The sequence below is a fragment of the Canis lupus genome, chromosome 3, assembly GCF_048164855.1.
Source record: "Canis lupus baileyi chromosome 3, mCanLup2.hap1, whole genome shotgun sequence".
Lineage (NCBI taxonomy): Eukaryota > Metazoa > Chordata > Mammalia > Carnivora > Canidae > Canis > Canis lupus.
In genome coordinates, this window is record NC_132840.1 from 11559630 (window position 1) to 11579579 (window position 19950).

The window sequence follows — 19950 nt, forward strand, 5'->3', positions numbered from 1 at the left end:
AGCTTCCCAAATTGTGAGACAATAAATTTCTGGTGTTTAAATCACCCAGTTTGGATCACTTTGTTACAGCAGCACTAGCAGAGTAGTACAAACACTTTTCTAGGATGGGATATATACCTTTGCAACTGTGTTTATACTCATTATTATAATGTGGATTCGTTAAATGAATGATATTATCAGTTTATTTAGCTGTTATGAAATTGTGGCACTTTGGATGTTTTCAATGCCACAATATTACAGCTAATGCAGAGATAATTTTCTTTGTAGGATAAATTGTCAGGAGTGGAATTTCTGGGGTCAGGGAATATGTATAGTTTTGTGTCTGGATGTGTCTTACCACGTTGTTTTCCCGAAGGGCCACTCTGGTGGGCCGTGTCAGAAACCTGGCCATGGCAAATCAAAGCTCTGTGTAATGATCCGTCTCTGTCCTGGACCTCTCTAGAGCTTTGTGCCCTTGGTAGTGCCTCTGCCCTCTGAGCATTGTAGTTTCAATTATAGTGCTCAGTGAAAAAGTCGGTGAGGTGCTGGCAAAACTAGCAGTTGCCTAAATCTTAGGACATCAGGAACAGCATATGTGCACTAACCAAAACAGTTCCTTCAATCTTTTCGTCTCACTACATATCCAGTGTGTTGCCTTCAGAGTGGCTTAGAACCTGTTGACCTGCCAAGGGACCGCAGTATGGGCCCTGTTAGCTTTCTGCACAGTGACGTCAGCAGAATGCCCTGTCCTGTTCTTAGCGCCACCTTGACCAGTACCACCCAGCTGTGAGTGATTCCCAACTCAGTTTCACAATGTCCCTGGGAGGGCAGTTGAGTACAAGAGGCAGCCTGGGACCAGGAAGGATGGAGCTCTGACTTCAAGAGCCAGTTTCCAGTAAAATCTGGATACTGGGATTCTTGGGTGGCTCAGTGGTTGAGCGTCTGCCTTTGGCTCAGTGTGTGATCCCAGGGTCCTGGGATCAAGTCCCACCTTGGGCTCCCCACAGGGAGCTTACTTCTCCCTCTGCCTATGTCTCTCCTTCTCTCTCTGTGTCTCTCATGAATAAATAAATAAAATCTTTAAAAAAAAATCTGGATACAGATGAAAGGTGTTGCTCACCACCTTCAGACTTCTCCATTCAGCAGCATTTCCTTCTTTGGGGGCACATGTTATCCCCCCACTTATATCACCTACCCCCAAAAAATCTGCTCAGAGTAAACATTTACACAGAAGAACAAGTGATCTGTGCCTAATAAAATCACTCACCGTCCCCCTCCCACTCCAAAAATGGAAGCCCCACAGGAGCTGTTTTTTTACTGCTGTGACAGTGCCTGGCATGCAGTAGGTGCACAATAAACATTTGTTGACTAGAGGAATAAACTTCATCTTTTAAAGTTCATATTACTGGAGCACCTGGGTGGCTCAGTGCTTAAGCATATGCCTTCGGCTCAGGTCATGACCCTGGGATCCTGGAATCCAGCCCCAGAGTTGGGCCCCTTGCTCAGTGGGGAGCCTGCTTCTCCCTTTGCCGTTCCCCCTGCTTGTGCTCTCTCTCTCTCTCTCTGTGTCAAATAAATAAATAAAATATTTTAAAATAAATAAAGTAAATATTATTTTGGATAATTAGCAGCAGCACTTACTGTAGTAGAAATATTTTAAAATGGAGAAAAACGTAGAGAAGCAATTAAAATCACCCATAGAAAAATCACCCATAAATCTATAACTCCCTATTCCAACTAACATTAGTGATTTATATTTTTTCCAGTAACTTTGACATCCAAATTTACATACTTGCTATTGTGAAAGCGCTTTAAAATAGTGTAAGGTGGTATTAAAAAATAATTCATAATTTCCTGCAAATGGTCTTTTGGGTGGTCCTAAGTATTCTCTCCAACATCCATTTATGTGCCCAGTGGCCATTTCTTTTGTTTATATCTTTGACAAAGGGGATAGGATTATCTTATGGTATGATAGAATTTAGAAGACCTAATTAATTTTTAAAGGTAAGTCCATGTTTGGCCATTCCTTTGGGCTGGAGCTGGAGGGGAGAGAGGCTTCAGGGAGGTGGAGAATAATGGGCAGTGTCACAAAATCAAATAAACAACCGTAACATGTTGGGTGTTGCAACCCCTAAAAGGCTGGAAATTATCACGGCCTGAAGGCAATGGTCCTATGACACCATGTATATGAAGGCAACTCTAGCAAATCAGTCCCAGGGATCCTGCCCCTTGTGTTGCTGGGACTCTTCATACTACAGTCCTCTCAAAAGGTCTCTCTTTTGAATTGATGACTTGTTTCAAATCCAACATCTAATTTAGAACTTTATGTTTTAAGTCTTCCCACAGAAATGCTATTTCTTTTTTTTTTTTTTTAAGATTTTATGTATTTATTCATGATAGACACACACAGAGAGAGAGAGAGAGAGAGACAGGCAGAGACAGAGGCAGAGGGAGAAGCAGGCTCCATGCAGGGAGCCCGATGTGGGACTCGATCCTGGGGCTCCAGGATTACATCCTGGGCTGAAGGCAGGCGCTAAACCACTGCACCACCGGGGCTGCCCCCAGAAGTGCTATTTCAAGAACAACAGGACCAGAAGAGAGGCCTTGGTATCATCTATAGGATCTCCCCTCTTTGGCCAATTTGCTCAAGGTCAGCAACAGATTGATAACAGACTAAGACTGGAACCCAAATTCTGTTGTCTTTCCAGTTTGTCATACCAATACTCCTATTTGCTCCTTGTTCTGGGTTGAATTCTGTTCCCTCAAAGTTCATATGTTGAAGTCCTAACTCCCCAGTATCAGAGAATGTGACTTCATTTGCAAATAGAGTCATTGCAGATGTAACTAGTTTTTGAAGGAGAGTGGGCCTCTAATTCAATATGACTTATGTTCTTATTAAAAGGGGAATTTTGAGATGCCTGGTGGCTCAATGGTTACACATCTGCCTTTGGCTCAGGTCGTGATCTTGGGGTCCTGAGATCGAGTCCCCCTCAGGGAACCTGTTTCTCCCTCTACCTATGTCTTTGCCTCTCTCTCTCTCTCTCTCTCTCTCTCTCTCTCTCTGTGTGTGTCTCATGAATAAGTAAATAAGATCTTTTTAAAAAAATAAAAGGGGAATTTTGGACACAGGTGCACAAGGAGTGTGACATATTAAGGTGAAGGCAGAGAGCAAGAGGATGCACTTTTAAGTCACAGATTGCCAGTAAACCACAATAAGCTGGAGAGAGGCATGAAACAGATTATCCCTCCCAGCCCTCAGAAGGAACCAACACTGTGGACACCATGATCTCGGACTTCTGGCCTCTGGAACTCTGAGACAATAAATTTCTGTTGTTTAAGCAACCCGGTTTGTGGTCCTTTGTGTCACAGCCCTAGTAAACTAGTATCACCCCAGTATGACCTTGACAAGTCATAGAATCTTGGGAAATCAGTACTCTCCATAGGACTTAGAATCTTTTTGATGATTTTCTGTTTTGTTTTTTAAAAGATTTTAGTAGTACTCAGGCACAAGTAAAGTTTTCCAAGCAAATGTCAACAGTTGGGGTTATTAAAGTCACGAATATGCAGGTTAAGGTAAAATATGAAAATGTGTGATAAAAAGCTTGATGCATAGAGTATACCATCAGATTATACCTATGCAAATTAGATCTATTATTCAAGGAACCTTACACAAATTGTATCTATTGTTTGTATGTGTATGTTGTATGTATATATACACATAAAGGTTGCATTTATGCTTATGTACAAAGAAAAAGATTAGGAATATAATAGACATCCATAAACTGCTTTATCCAACCAATGTACGTAATGCATATTCCTCTCATGCTCACATGGAACATTTACCAAAAGAGATTGATATAAAATCAACGATCTAAGCTTCCACTGTAGAAAACTAGAAATGGAAGAGCAAATCTAAAGCAAGCAGAAGGTGAGGTGCCTGGGTGGCTTAGTTAGTTAAGCGTCTTCCTTCAGCTCAGTCATGATCCCATGGTCCAGGGAGCAGGGAGCCTGTTTCTCCCTCTGCCTCTACTGCTACACCTGCTTGTGCTTGCTCTCTCTGTCAAATAAATAAACAAACAAACAAACAAATAAATAGAGTAAGCAGAAGAAAAAGATATTGAAAATTAGAGGAGAAATCAATGAAATATAAAACAGGAAATCAGTAGAGAAAATCAATAAACTGAAAGCCAATTCTTTGAAAAGATTGCTCTCACTCTAGCCAGGCTAATTAAGAAAAAAGAAAGATGACACAAACTACTAATATCAGGAATTAAAGAGGAGATATCACTGGATGTTAAGGAGTGATATCACTGGAGATTCCAAGGATTTAAAAGATAATAAAGGAATATTATGAGCAACTCTTCACAAATTTGATAACTTAGGTGAAATGGACCATTTCCTTGAAAGACACATCTGCCAAGATTCACACAGCAAGAGATACATGATCTGAATGGGCCTATATCTACTAAGGAAGTTGACTCAATAATCTATAACCTTCCAAAACAGAAAGTACCAAGCCTAGGTGGGTTCCTTGGTGATTTCTGCTGAATATTTAAGGAAGAAATGTATATCAGTTCTCTGTTTCAGAAGATAGAATCAGAGGGTATACTTCTTAACCCATTCCATGAGTCCAGCATTACCTTGATGCCAAAACCTGACAAACTACAGACCAATATTTCTCATAAACCCAGATGTAAAAATTAGCAACAAAATATTAGCAAATTGAATCCAACAATATATAAAAAGAATTATATACCATGGCGAATGGGATTTATTTCAGGTATGCAAGGCTGGTTCAACATTTGAAAATTAATTAATGTCATCTATCACATCAGCATACTAATGAAGAAAAGTCACATGATCATATCCATAGATGCAGAAAAACCTTTTATAAACTCTAGACACCCATTCATGATAAAAACTCTCAGTAAACGTGGAATAGAGGGGAGCTTTTTCAACTTGATGAAGAATACCTATAAAAGAATGTACAGCTCATATCATACTTCATGATGAGAAACTCAAAGCTTTCCCACAAGAGTGGGAACATGGCAAGGATATTCCTTCTTTCATCACTGCTTTTCAACATCATAGTTGGAATTCTAGCTAATGCATTAAGACAAGGAAAGGAAATAAAAGGCATACAGATTAGGAACGAAGAAAGAAAACCATCTTTGTTAACAGATGACATGATCATTTATGAAAAATATCCAAAAAAACAAAACAAAACAAATAAGCAATTATGGCAAGGTTTCAGGATACAAGGTTAACCACTTTCCTGTATATAAAGCCATGAAGAAGTGAAATTTGAAATTAAAAAACAATGCCATTTACATTAGTACTACAAATGTGAAATAGGCACAAATATAACAAAATAGGTACAAAATAGGGGCAGCCCCAGTGGCGCAGTGGTTTAGCGCCGCCTGCAGTCCGGGGTGTGATCCTGGAGACCCAGGATAGAGTCCTGTGTCGGGCTCCCTGCATGGAGCCTGCTTCTCTCTCTGCCTGTGTCTCTGCCTCTCTTTCGCTCTCTCTGAATAAATAAATAAATAAATCTTTAAAAAAAATAGGTACAAAATATATATAAGGGAAACTACAAAACTCAGATGAAAAATGTCAAAGAACTAAATAAGTAGAGAGATATTTCATGTCCATGGATAGAAAGAGTCAATAGTGTCAAACTGTCATTTCTTCCCAAGTTGATCTGTAGATTCAATAGGACCCCAAACAAAATCCCAGTAAATTATTTTGTGAATATTGACAAATTCTCATAAACCCAGATGTAAAAATTAGCAACAAAATATTAGCAAATTGAATCCAACAATATATAAAAAGAATTATATACCATGGCCGAATGGGATTTATTTCAGGTATGCAAGGCTGGTTTCTTTTATTTGGAAAATAAAAGACCAAGAAGAGCCAACACAATGTTGAAAGAGAATCAGATTTGGAGGAATGACACTACCCAACTTCAAGGCAGAGATTGTCAGACTGATTTTTTTTAAAGATTCAATTTGGTGCAACTGGGTAGTGCAGTCAGTTGAGCATCTGACTCTTGGTTTTGGCTCAGTCATGATCTCAAGCTCGAGTCCTGTGTTGCACTCTGTGCTCAGCACAGGGTCTCCTAGAGATTCTCTCCTTCTCCCTCTTCTCCCCCTGTGCTCTCTCTCTCTCTCAAATAAATAAAATAAATCTTTAAAAAAATATTTAATTGTATGCCAACTACAAGAGACCATACTTCAGATTCAAAGACACAGATGAGTTGAAAGTAAAAGGATGGGAGAAAAATATACATGCAAAGAGTAACCATAGATGAACTGAAGTGGCTATACTAATATCAGACAAAATAAATTTTAAGACAAAAGTATTAGTAAAGAGGGGCATCTCAATCCTAAAAGGTTAAAGGATCTATAACACTTGTAAACACATACTTACTAAATATAACCCTGAAATATGAGAAGCAAAACTGACAGAATTAAAAGAAGAAAGAGATACCAATAATGGATATAAGGGTGGGGGAGAGACAGGAGTCAGTGATGAGCTTAGGTATCTAGTTTGTATAACTTGAATGGAGAGTAGCCATAATCCAAGATGGCCCACAATGACTCCTGCCTCCTGACATCAGTGCCCTTCTTTATTGAATAGGGCTGATCTATGGAGCCAGTAAGATACCATAGGAATGACAGAGGGTGGCTTCTGAGGCTAGATCAAAAAAGACACTGGGCTTCTGCCTTCCTCTTTCTCTTGAATCACTCGCTCTGAGAGAATCCAGTTGCCTTGTTGTCAAGATACTCAAGCATCCCTCTGGAGAGGTCTACTTGGAAAAGGACTTAGGTCTTCAGCCAGCACCCAAAATATTGAAGCTTTCTGACAATAGCCATGCAAGTGAACCATCTTGGAGGTGAATGACTGTGGTCCCAGATACATCTATCTTTTCTTTTCTTTTCTCTTCTTTTACAGAGAGGCAAGGGGCAGAGGGAGAGGAAGAGAAAGAATCCTTAAGCAGACTCCCTGCTGAGCACAGAGCCTAGTGCAGGGCTTATGTCTATGACCTTGAGATCACGACTTCAGCTGAAATCGAGTCAGATGCTAAACCAACTGAGTCACCCAGGTGCCCCAGTCCCAAGATATATCTTGACAGCATCTTTGGGAGAGACTCTGAGGCATGCTCTCTCTACTAAGCTCCTGAATTCCTGATCCACAGAAACTGTGAGAGATGATAAATTTTATTGTTGTTTTAAGCTTCTAAGTTTTGAGGCAATATGTTTTGCATTAATAGATAACTAACCCGAATGGAGATATTTATCCATTGAGTAAGTGAATCCTGAAGCAGAACTAGGTTTCAGGGGAGAATATAATATATATGGGGCCATCCAACTAGTTCTTGCCAATAAAATTTATTTTTTTTAAAGATTTTATTTATTTATTCATAGAGACACAGCTAGAGAGAGAGGCAGAGACACAGGCAGAGGGAGAAGCAGGCACCATGCAGGGAGCCCGATGTGGGACTTGATCCCGGGTCTCCAGGATCACACCCTGGGCTGCAGGCAGCGCTAAACCACTGTGCCACCAGGGCTGCCCTTGCCAATAGAATTTAAAGAGAAATGATATGTGCCACTTCCAGTTTGAAACCATTAAGAATGGTTCTGCCTTTTTTACATTCACTCCCTGTCTTCCCTACCTCCATTTCCGCCAAACCAGGATGTCATTGAGGGTTTGTGGTGAAAATATCAGAACAACAGGATGGAAGGAGTCTGGATCCCTGAATCACTGCTGCAAGAAAGCTTCTTATGAGAAATCACAACCTTGAATGCCTGCTTTGAAGTTTAGGTGATTGATAAATAAACATTAATTTCAGTAAGCCACTGAGACTGGAGATTGTTTAGAACAGTTAGTGCTGATCGGTCTGGGTAATAGGGCCATTTTTTTGGGGGGGGCATTTTTTTTTTTAAGATTTCATTTATTTATTCATGAGAGACACGCAGAGAGAGAGAGGCAGAGACACAGGCAGAGGAGAAGCAGGCTCCATGCAGAGAGCCCGATGCAGGATTTGATCCCGGGTCTCCAGGATCACGCCCTAGGCCAAAGACAGAGACTCAACCGCTGAGCCACCCAGGCATCCATGGGTAATAGGGACATCTTAAGTTTAAGTTACCTCTGGGATAGCAGATATGGAGGAAGCAGTTGCAGGTACCAGATGCTTGGGTAAAGTTGGAAAAATAGATTGAATATCATCAGAGGTCCCCAAGCTTTCAGGAGTCTCTGTTAACTATCAAGTTATAAAAATGCACATGACATATATACTAACATATCTGATAAAGTTTTTTTTAAAGATTTTTATTTTTAAATAATGTCTACATCCAACGTGGAGCTTGAACTCACAACTCAGATCAAGAGTTGCAAGCTCCACTGACTGACCCAGTGCCCCTTTATTGTGGTTTTTAAGAAGTTTTGAGGTTAATTGTTCCAGCTACTAAGCATCCAGTCCACGGCCACTCATGATTAAAATGACTGGAATGTTCTTGAAGGAGTTCTTTTTGGTCGTTGATTAGTGGTTGTGATAAATCTAGAAGCCAGCCTACCTGGGTTTGAATCCCAGATCCCACCTGATAGATTTGTAAACTTGAGCAAGATATTTAATTTTTCTGGACCTAAGTTTCCTTTAATGAAATGAAAAGTTTTTCTCCATTGTAAGTGAGCATAAAACTGAACTCATAGGGTAGTTGTGAGAATTAAATGAGTTAATATATATACAACACCTAGAATCCAGACTGACATATAGTAAGTTTTACATAAGGACGTCTGGGTGGCTCATTTGGTTGAACATTGGATTCTTGATTTCAGCTCAGGGTCTGATCTCAGGGTTGTGAGATGGAGATCCACGTCAGGGCAGTCTGCTTGGGATTCTCTCTCCCTCTGCCATGCTGCTCTCTTTCTCTCTCTCTAAAATAAATAAATACATCTTAAAAAAAATAAGGTCTAGGGATGTCTGGGTGGCTCAGTGGTTGAGCGTCTGCCTTTGGCTCAGGGTGATCCCCGAGCCCCAGGATCGAGACCCAATTGGGCTCCCTGCATGGAGCCTCCTTCTCTTCTCCCTCTGCCTGTGTCTCTGCCTCTCTCTCTCTCTCTGTGTGTGTCTCTCATGAATAAATAAACAAATAAATAAATAAGTTCTATGTCAGTGTTAGCTACCATTTTTACTTTCTCTTGTATACCTTTACACCTGAACCTTCCCATATTTCACATGAGACAGAAAGCATAACCATGAAAAATACCTTTTTTTTTTTAAAAAAGAGGGAAAAATCATTGATAGACATGACTTGAAGATGCATGGAGCATTTTGGAAGTTGAAGCTTTACTGCTATGCTGCAATTTTCTTCTGACCCTCACTACCTCAGACCCAAGTCATTGTCCCCAGGTGAGAATGGTCACTCAATGTTAACAAGCCAAAATATATGAGTTTGCCCAGATTGTCATTTTTATTAGTTAGGATACATATTTTGGTCTGATTTATTTGGCACTTGTAAATTATATTTGTTTTATGAGTTTTTAAAAATTGAGATGTGTGAATGTGTACATTGAGATGTGTGATGCTTGTATGTTAACCCCTTTTTGGAAATAAGCATCCACCTCTTGATTAAATTGAATTAAGTATTCCCTTGTCATGGAACTAGCACTGTATAAAACGAGTTAAACAAGTATAGCCCCTGCCCTCAGAAATGCACAAACATGAAAAGATCTAGAAATATATACACTTTCCCAGAGTCCACGCTTTGGCACAGGCACAAGCCAAGAACACATTGATCAAATACTCACAAGACACATAAGCATTGCAGTTAATTTTCATGTTATGGCTCACTGACGTCTGAGTGGGAACTTAGAGGTAGTTGTTTTTTTTTTTTTAACTTAATGGTAGTTAAAAAAAATCAATAGAGCAGTAAAAATCAGTAACTTTTGTAGGCAAATTTATTGGTTGCTTTGAAAGATTGGTCATATATAAAATCTCTTAAGAAAACACTGATGTATGTTCATGTGTGTACTTGTAACCATTACTTATTTTTTAAGAAAGGAGACAGGAGTTCCTGGGAGACCCCAGAACAGCTGGCATTCACATGCCTTGTACATATGGATTATTGATCTGATGTCAGGCAATAGTCCATCACCATCTGTGCATTCCCTGTGCCCTGGTATGCAGGAAACTTTGCAGGATCAGTCTCTGGTCACTCTCTTTCTGTTCTTTTCTCACTATCTGCATTCTTTGGCAGTCCCTGGTTGTTCCCCACTCTGATTTACTGGTACATCTCTCTGCCACAGCCACATGATTCCCATCTGGGTGGTGTGGGGGGGAGGGGAGGAATAGATCCATTCTGTGGCACACGCAATAAGGTGCAACACTGAAGTCATTGAGCCAGACATTTCTCAATATTTGCTCTGGCAGAGATAGGGAACTAGAGCTGTTCTCATGTTCTAGGGAACCAAAAATTGTTTTGTAAAGAGGGGAAGGAATATACCTGGCCTCATGTCTGGAGGGCAGGCCTCATGTCTGAAGGGCAGGGCAGTGAGTCCAGCCTTTCTTTGCTCCTGACTCCTCCTTCAAGATTCAACACGAGTATCAGTAAAGTCTTCTCTGTCCCCCTGGACGCATCTTGAACCTTCTACAGGCTTCCATGTGGCGATTATCTGTCTCTGAGCCCCTTTATTTATCTGTCCCCAGTGCCTATCACAGTGCTTGTCACATCAAGGGCACTCAACAAATGTCAATAGAACAAAAGCCAACCAGAGCAGTTTGGCTCTGCCTTCCTTTCGTCATTTGTTAATTGGCCAGCAAACTGAATGGCCTAATTAACCAGGGGCTGGTGGGGGGGAGGGGGTGTCACTTTAGTAACAAAAGTTAATGATTTTTATTGCTTTATTGATTTTTTAACTGTCACTTAAGTACCATCAATACAGCATAGGATGTTTTAGTGGCTATGAGGTAGTATAGCCTGGTGGGTAAGAATGCTGACCTAGAGTAGGCTGCTTTGGACTAAGTTTTGACTCAGCCATTTAGTCGCTGTGTGAGCTTTGGCGAGTTCCTTAACCTTTCTGTGTCTGGGTTCTGTGCCTTGTGTTAGTACCTGTTTCCTGCTATTGTGAGAATCAGAGGAGTTGACATCTGTAAAGTATTTAGAACTTGCAAAAGTGCCAAGAATAGAGAGGTGCTTGATCAAAATTTATTAATAAATAAAATTTTTGTATTTTAATTTTCAGTTCATTGTTAAAGAAATATTTTGATAATCTCCTTTTTTCTTTCCAGTTGCTTAATTTTATGTCCTGGTTAGCCGAGGTATTGAAAACTATTACTGTCCGGGTTATTGATTATTTATGATAAATTCCCCTTTCTCATAGGGGCGCTTGGTTGGCTCAGTGATTGAGCATCTGCCTTTGGCTTGGGTTGTGATCTTGAGATCCTGGGATGGAGTCCCACATCGGGCTCCCTGCAGGGAGCCTGTTTTCCCTCTGCCTGTGTCTCTGCCTCTTCTCTGTGTCTCTCATGAATAAATAAATAAAATCTTTTTTAAAAAAATTTATTCATGAGAGACACACACAGAGAGAAGCAGAGACTTAGGCAGAGGGAGAAGCAGGCTCCATGCAGAGAGCCTGATGTGGGACTTGATCCCGGGACTCCAGGATCACGCCCTGAGCTGAAGGCAGACGCTCAACCGCTGAGCCACCCAGGTGTCCCAATAAATAAAATCTTAAAAAAAAAAAAATCTCTGTACTATCTTTACAATGTTTCTGTATATCTAATATTATCCCCAAGGAAAAAGTTTAACCAGAACATTGTTATTAGTGTACTTGAAACCACAGCCCCTCTGTAAGATATTTTGCCCGGTAGCCATGCTCATGCACACAAACAGTTCTGGATCATGAGAACAAAGGATACAAAAGGCAAGGGCTTCCAGAACCAGAAATTAAAATAGCTAATATTTATTGAACATTTGCAACATGTTCAGCTTTGTTTAAAGTGATTTATGTATGTTAATTTCCCAGATACCACCACAACCCTATGACATTGGTATTATCATTACTCTCATATAGAGGAAACTGAGGCACAAGACTAAGTAATTTGCCAATTTATGTAGTTGAGAAGGCGTGGAACTGTGATCCACATCTGTCTGGGTCAGTGGTCTTTAAGTGGAGATAAGTTTGGCTCGTTTAAGGACCCAAAAGTCCAATGTGGTCAAATGTGAAGTATGAGGGGTATGCAGTAGGAATGTGATGTCCAGGCTGTTGGTAGGGGCCAGGTCATGTGGGGACTTAGGAAAAGTTTGGATTTTCTTCCAAGTACAACGAGAAGCCATCCAAAAGTTTGGAGGAGGAGGTTTGGATATGGATTTGCTTATTTTCTAGTAAGACTAAGTTTATTTGATACCCTAGTAAAGGTTTTTTTTTTTATTTTTTTTTTCATTTATTTATGATAGTCATACACACACACACACAGAGGCAGAGACACAGGCAGAGGGAGAAGCAGGCTCCATGCACCGGGAGCCCGACATGGGATTCGATCCCAGGTCTCCAGGATCGCGCCCCGGGCCAAAGGCAGGCGCTAAACCACTGCGCCACCCAGGGATCCCCCTAGTAAAGGTTTTGATTATAAGTATCCAACCATATAAAAAGTATACAACAGATTTGTAGATTTCTTTTTTTTTTAATTTTATGTACTTATTTGTGAGAGACATAGAGAGGCAGAGACACAGGCAGAGGGAGAAGCAGGCTTCCTCTGGGGAGCCCAATGCAGGACTGGATCCTAGGATCCTGGGATCACACCCTGAGCCAGAGGCAGACGCTCAACCACTGAGCCACTCAAGCGCCCTTGTAGATTTCTAATATATTAATACAAAGGGCATGAGTATGTACAGTACATCCTACAGGCAAAGAAGTGGAAGGAGAAAAATAAGAGTGTGGTCGAGGTCTAACGATAAATAAATATGAAATAGAAATTGAGATGGCCCATAAAATAGTATATTCTAGCACCAATACTGCAGCCAAAATGTGCAAAAAATATGTTTTGTTCAATAAAGACACTTCTACTTTCTAAAGAAGCAACAAACCATTGTTTAGGTGATTATCTGTTTCTGCGAAGTTACTTTAAAGGATGAGCTACGAGACCAAGTTTCAGTGGCACCTTTCTCAGCACGGGTAATTTTGGTTTGGTTTGTTTGTTTGGAGGTAACCTATTCATGCTTCTTAAAAAGTTGAGGTACCAGGGATGCCTGGGTGGCTCAGCGGTTGAGCGTCCACCCTTGGCTCAGGGCGTGATTCTGGAGTCCCGGGATCGAGTCCCACATCAGGCTCCCCAGAGGCAGCCTGCTTCTCCCTCTGCCTGTGTCTCTGCCTCTCTCTCTGTGTGTCTCTCATGAATAAATAAATAAAATCTTAAAAAAAAATTGAGGTACAATTTATAAACAGTAAATTTCACTCTATTTGGTGTAGAGTCCTACTGTGTTTGTCAAATGCATACAGTCACATAGCCAGCACCACAGTCAAGGTGTAGAACTGTTCCTTCATCCTCCCACATTTCCATGCACAGCTGTCTGTCCCTCATTCCCAGCCTCTGGGAAACCACTGATCTGTTTTTCTATCCCTATAACTCTACCTTTTCCAATTATTCTGTAAATGAAATCATACTGTATATAGCCTTTTGAATCAGACTTCCTTCACTTAGCCTAATGCATTTGAGATTTATTATTATTATTATTATTATTATTATTATTATTATTATTATTAGGCTGAGTAGCTTTCCTTTATGTGAATGTGCCACAATTTGCTTGTTCATTCATGAACTGAAGGACATTTAGGCTGTTTCCATTTTTTGACAATTATGAATAAAGCCACTATAAACAGTGACATACAGGTTTTGTGTCAACTTAAGTTTTTATTTCTTTTCCTAAGCATGGGATATCTTTTCTTAGGATTGTATGGTACGTGCATGTGCAATTTTTTAAAATATGTTTTTTAAAGGGTCTGCCTTCAACTCAGGTTATGATCCCAGGTCCTGGGATTGAGTCCCTCATCAGGCTCCCCACAGGGATCCTGGTTCTTCCCCTGCCTATATCTCTGCCTCTCTCTCTGTGTTTCTCATGAATAAATATATAAAATCTTTAAAATAATAATAATAATTTCATTTTGGCCTTTAGAGTCCTTAACATTAATAGTTCAACTGGTCTTCCCTTCTAACCATAAGAAAAACAACAGACAGAGCCAAAATGAGGAATGTTCTGTATGTCAAGGTCATGAAAAATCAGGAAAGTCTGAGAAACTGTTACAGATTAGATTCAATTCTGGAGACATGACAAAGTGTAATTTGGTATCCTAGATGGGATCCTGGAACAGAAAAAGAATATTAGTGGGAAAACTTGTGAAGTCCAAATGAAATACGGAGTTTAGTTAATGTTAATGGACCAATGTTTATTTCTTATTTGTGACTACAGATGTATCATGGTAACATAGGATGTTAAAAACAGGTGAAGGGACACCTGGGTGGCTCAGTGATTTAGTGCCTGCCTTTGGCCCAGGACGTGATCCTGGAGTCCTAGGATTGAGTCCCACATCAGACTCCCTGCATGGAGCCTGCTTCTCCCTCTGCCTGTCTCTCTCTCTCTCTCTCTCTCTCTCTCTCTGTGTGTGTGTCTCTCATGAATAAATAAATAAAATCTTAAAAAAAAACAGATGAAAATGGGTGAAGGGTATGGGGAACCCTCTGTACTATCTTCACAACTTTTCTATGCCTCTAAAACTGTTCTAAAATAAAAAGTTAATTAGAATTTTAAAAGCTCCTCCAGGTTCACCTCTTTTCTGACAGGCTTCTTTCTGTCTAGCTTACAGATTTGGGGAGAGGGGAGGTTTAATAAATACTGCATGAGATAATAAATGTGGGAACGAACCCCAAAGCTCTCTCTGTAAACGTAAGGTGCCATTATAAATGATCAAAGTCCAACATAACTACCTCATCGCTCCTAAATTCCCCACCCCACCTTCCATAACTATACAAAGACTGGTATCTCCTCATTTATTACACCTTTTGCCATGTACTCTAGTTTATGTACTATTTGTTGCCAACTGGCTAGCAAGGATTGAGCACGGCTCATATAAAGTGCCATGCCAGACTTGAAGGAGGATGTGAAAAGCAGAAGGAATGCTCCCCATCTTGTACTTCTTCGGGGAGCTTCCAGGACTCCAGGGGAATTAAAACATGTGCCTTCTTCTGTACCCAGTAGATGAGTGATCATTGATAATCGTTCAGGATAGAAAGATACAAAGTAACTAATAAGGCAATAAGCAATCAAAGGCAGGCAAATTAGTCAATGCTTAATCCACATAGTTAATTATTTTCTTAAAATTGTTTCCACCTGAGCATCTCTTCATTTTCTATTTTTTCCCCCTATTTTGGGAAGAAAAGACTATATAGTTCTCAACTCACCTTGTCCTTAGGGAGAGGCAGACTTGCGTCGTCAAATGTAGAGCCACATGATGATACTGGAACTCCAAATCACCACTTGCTACTGTGTGACTTCTTTTTTATCTGCAAAGTAGAAATGAAATAGGCCCTACTCCTAGGATTGATGGGAGAATGATGAGTTGATTGAGGTAGAGTGTGTCAAGCCATGCTTGGTATGGGTTAGGTGCCCAGTAAGTGCAAGCTGTTATGCCTTTCTGCATGGGTAGAGAAAGGAAGGCTGTGGGAAAAAGGTGTATAAAAATGAAAGAACTGGGATTTCAGGCCATCATTGTAAAGCCAAGTTTATAACACTTTTTATAGTCTTAGGAAAATGTTCATGATATTATGTAAAATGAGGCTCACAGAATGCAAAACTCTACATAAGACCTATTGGATGTGTACCTAGAAAAATATATGAATATTTCAAAATGTTAGGTGTGGGTAAAATGGCTAACAGTTATCTCTGGGTGGTGGAACTATTTAAAAAATACTCTTCTATCAGAAAGTGGAAAGGTTGAAATTAGAAAGGTGGTTGCCAAGGGCTGAGGAGAGGGTGTGGGAGGATTAGTGTTTAATAGTTGCAGAGTTTCAGTTTTGTAAGATGAAAAGGTTCTAGACATCTGTCGTACAGCAGTGTGAATGTAGTTAATACTACTAAGCTGTACCCTTGAAATGATTAAGATGGTAAATTTAATGTTATGTTTTTTATCACAATTAAAAAAAACTTTTCTATGGCAAACTTACTTAAGGGGAAAAAATGAGTAAAAGTTGTTTGAGTTTTAAGTGAAGGTCATAACAATGGTTGACTGGTGTAGCTTTCTGTGGGTATTTCTACACTTTATTGCACCCTGACTGCCCAGGAACAGTAAGGCTTCCTAAGTAGACGTGAGTCCTCTGATTTGTTTTCCCCCTCAGATTTCTATTGAGAAAAAACATGAGCTACAGAAGAGGGGTATTACCAAAACTTGTTTGCTTTGGCTGTTTTTCTTTCTGATCTAGGTTCAGTTGTTAGCTACTGAATCTGAAGGCGTGTCCATGCGGATGACCTGATACAGCAGCCCCTGCCCCCTTCACACCCCCTTAACCCTGCAAATTCTGCGTCAGCTGTATTATTTGCAGGACCACCCACCAAAATCCTGTGCTGCTGGCTGTTCTTTGATCTGTAAACCTGAGTCTGAGCCAGCTGGGTTGAGACAGAGGAGGCTGGCCAGATGATCTCAGAGCAGCTGTTCTGTTGCCCTGCAGTCACTTCCTAGGTCCACACCTCACCTAAGAAAAAAATGAGTTCTCCCTCTAAGACAGGTGATGGGCATGAGCAGGTAACTCACAAAATACCAAGAACTAAAAAACACGAAAAGTGACCACTCTCATCAAAGTAAAAAGGGACAGAAATAATAGCAATACCTTAATACCATTTTTTTTTCACCTGGCAATCAATTTGGCAAAGATTTCTTTAGAAAACCATTTCCAGGGTTTGCAAACAATTGCTGATAGAAAGTTAATTGGCCCTTCTGAAAGCAAGCTGGTGGATCACATCAGGAACTGTAAAAACGTTTGTTCTAGAATAGAATATTCCATAAAAGTTTCAGAAAGAGGAATTTAGAACAAGATGAAAGTGCCATTTCAAGTTAACAAGGAGAAAGACTTCCATTTCTGGCAATATTGAAGTCAGAATGACCTAGAGAATCTTCAGTTACCAAAATTTCTAGGACTTATGGAATCACTATGTTGTATACCTGGAATTAACGTAACATTGTGTGCCAACTGTACTTCAATTTAAAAACAAATCTAGGGGTACCTGGGTTGCACAGTCGACTCTTGGTTTTGGCTCAGGTCTGATCTAGGGGTGGTGGGATTGAGCCCTGTGTCGGGTTCCATCCTGAGCGCAGAGTCTGCCTAGATTTCTTTCATTCTCTTTCTGCCCCTCTCCTCTGCTCTTTAAAATAAATAAATAGGGACCCCTGAGTGGCTCAGTGGTTGAGCATCTGCCTTTGGCTCAGGGTGTGATCCCAAGGTCCTGGGATTGAGTCCCACATCAGGCTCCTTGCATGGTGCCTGCTTCTCCTCCCTCTTCCTATGTCTCTGCCTCTCTCTGTGTGTCTCTCATGAATAAATAAATAAATAAAAATATTTAAAAAAAATAAATCTTGAAAAAAAAAATCAAATACTGTGTTTTCATTTTCATTTGTCTCCATGTATTTTTTCTTTTTTTTTTTTTTTTTTTTTACCATGTATTTTTTCTTTTCTTTTTTCTTTATTGACTCATTAGTTGTTCAGGAGTATGTCATTTATCTTCCAGATATTTATGTTCTTCCCAGTTTTATTCTTGTAATTGATCTCTAGTATCATACATGATAGATGCTTGCTATGGTTTCAAATCTTTGGAATGTAGTAAAAGCAGTTCTAAGAGAGAAGTTTATAGTGATACAGGCCTACCTCAAGAATCAAGAAAAAATTCAAATAAAAGTCTAACCTTATACCTAAAGAAACTAGAAAAAGAAGAAAAAAGTTAGTAGAAGGAAGTAATAAAAATCAAAGTAAAAACAAATGAGAGATTAAAAGACAGTAGAAAAGATCAATGAAACTAAGAGCTTGTTCTTTGAAAATATAAACAAAACTGATAAACCTTTAGCCAGACTCATCAAAGAAAAAAAAGAGAAGACTCAAATAAAATCAGAAATGAAAGAGGAGAACAGTTGACACCACAGAAATGCAAAGGGTTATGAGAGACTACTATGGAAAACTACATGCCAACAAACTGGATTATAGATTATCTAGAAGAAATGAATAAATACCTAGAAATATACAATTTTCCAAAACTGAATCACAAAGAAAGAATATTTGAACAGACCAATTGCTAGTAATGAAATTGAACTGGTGATCAAAAAACTCCCAACAAACAAAAGTCCAGGACCAGATGGATTCACAGTTGAATTGTAACAAACATTCAAACTATTCCAAAAAAATATGAGAGGAAGAAAGCTTCCAAATACATACTATGAAGCCAGCATTACCTTGATACCAAAACTAGACAAAGACACTGAAAGGGAAAATAACAAAAACCCAAACCAAAAAAGCAATAGGTCAATATCCCTGATGAACATAGATGCAAAAATCCTCAAGAAAATAGTAGTAATTCGTTCAACAATATCAAGGATCATTCAACATGATCAAGTGGGATTTTTTCTGGAGATGAAAGGATGGCTCAATATCCACAAATCAATGTGATATACCACATTAACAAAATGAGGGATAAAAATCATATGATCATCTCAATAAGATGCAAAAAAAACATTTGACAAATTTCAACATTCATTGATTCATGATAAAAAACTTTCAACAAAGTGGGTGTAGAGGGAACATACCCCAACATAATAAAGGCAATATATGAAAATCCACAGCAACATCATACTCAAAATGGTGAAAAAACAGCTTTTTCTCTAAGCTCAGAAACAAGACAAGAATGTGCACTCTCACTACTTTTATTCAACTTAGTACTGGAAGTCCTAGCCACAGCAATCAGAGAAGAAAAATAAAAGGCACCCAAATGGGTAAGGAAGAAGTTAAACCATCACTATTTGCAAATAACATGATACTATTCATAGAAAACTCTTAAGATTACACACACACACACGCACGCACACACACACACACAAAGCTATTAGAAGTAATAAATTCAATAAAGTTGCAAGATACAAAATATTCTGGAATCTTTTGCATTTATATACACTAATAATGAAATAGCAGAAAGAGAAATTAAGAAAATAATTCTATTTACAATTGCACCAAAAGGGGGCAGCCCGGGTGGCTCAGCGGTTTAGTGCCACCTTCCCACCAGGGCGTGATCCTGGAGACCTGAGATCAAGTCCCCCGTGGGGCTCCCTGCATGGAGCCTGCTTCAATCTCTGCCTGTGTCTCTGCCTCTCTCTCTCTCTCTCTCTCACTCTGTGTCTCTCATGAATAAATAAATAAATAAATAAATAAATAAATAAATAAATAAAATCTTAAAAAAAAAAAAAACAACCACAATTGCACCAAAAGAAAAAAAAAAAAAACTTAGGGTGAACTTAACCAAGGACATGATAGACCTGTACTCTGGAAACCATAAAACATCGATGAAAAAAACTGAAATGATACAAACAAATAGACATACCATGCTTATGGATAAGAAGAAGTCATATTGTGAAATGTTCATGCTACCCAAATTAATTTACAGATTCATTACAGTCCCTATCAAAATATCAATAGTATTTTCCACAGAACTAGAAGAAATAATTCTAAAACTTGCATGAAACCACAGACAACCCTGAATAGCCAAAGCAATCTTGAGAAGGAAGAACAGAACTGGAGGTATCACAATCTTGGATTTCAAGAAATACTACAAAGCTATAATAATCAAAACAGTATGGTACTGGCACAGAAATAGACACATATATCAATAGAACAGAGTAGAGAAGCCAGAAATAAGCCCACACTTACATGGTTAATCTATG

The 19950-nt window shown here is 39.4% G+C and overlaps 1 long non-coding RNA gene across 1 annotated transcript in view; it reads right to left on the reverse strand.

Moving 5' to 3' along the window:
• The window catches only part of LOC140628405 (uncharacterized), a 30751-nt gene that overhangs the window by 1654 nt on the left and 9147 nt on the right, over positions 1 to 19950 (reverse strand). The window contains exon 2 of the long non-coding RNA XR_012026653.1: positions 15440 to 15541. This is a non-coding gene — a long non-coding RNA (uncharacterized lncRNA). The remainder of the gene's footprint in view (positions 1 to 15439; positions 15542 to 19950) is intronic.